This window comes from Grammomys surdaster, unplaced genomic scaffold (genome assembly GCF_004785775.1).
Source record: "Grammomys surdaster isolate TR1022 unplaced genomic scaffold, NIH_TR_1.0 165, whole genome shotgun sequence".
In the NCBI taxonomy this organism is placed as follows: Eukaryota; Metazoa; Chordata; class Mammalia; order Rodentia; family Muridae; genus Grammomys; species Grammomys surdaster.
The window spans coordinates 11,250,570-11,251,470 of record NW_021604613.1 but is presented as its reverse complement, the minus strand read 5'-3'; positions in this window follow the sequence as shown (position 1 = coordinate 11,251,470).

Sequence of the window (901 nt, the reverse complement as noted above, 5' to 3'; positions counted from 1 at the left end):
TTGCAGAGCAAGAGCGGCAGCTAGTGTGCACTTGCAGAGCAAGAGCGTCCAACCTTAGCCATTCAGGGAACGTTTGTGTTTAAAGTCTGAGTCACTGCAGTATCATCCACTTGGAGAACTTTTCTAGACACAACGACCCACTTTAAACGTTTGAAGAATGAATCTGCTAGGGTCTTGCTCCTTTTCAGGTGTGATATTTGAAAAGGGCACACACTATGATGGCCCGATCCTGAGTTATTTTCTTGTATTTTGAGATATTTTGATTCTTTTCCATTATAGTGTCATTTCAGCCATGGTAAAATGGTTTGGTTGTCAAATGTCTGGTGTTCTAAAAGGAATTAATGCCACCTCCCAAGAGTGTGTGATTGATACGTGTGTGACTAAAGAGTAAGTCAAATTTTGTCATGGTTGGGTAACATGTATGAGGAAATATGTCTCTCCATTCAAGGAAGAGAATCATGGAAAGATTAAATTTAATCTCGTTTAGAAACTTTGGGGGCTGGAGAGATGGCTCAGTAGTTAAGAGCACTGGCTGCTCTTCTAAATGGTCCTGAGTTCAATTCCCAGAAACCACATGGTGGCTCACAGCCACCTACAGTGGGGCCTGATGCCCTCTTCTGGTGTGTCTGAAGAGAGCAATGGTGTACTCATATACATAAAATAAATAAATAATTTTTTAAAAAAAGAAACCTTGGAGATCAAAGGACAAGAAATAGCTTAACAGATCAAAGCTTTAGGACCCTCCTGGGTCAAGGTTTATGGAGGTATCTATCTATCTATCTATCTATCTATCTATCTATCTATCTATCATCTATCTATCATCTATCTATCAATCTATCTATCTATCTATCTATCTATCTATCTATCTATCTATCTGTTACAGGCCTTTTTTAAATTAAAA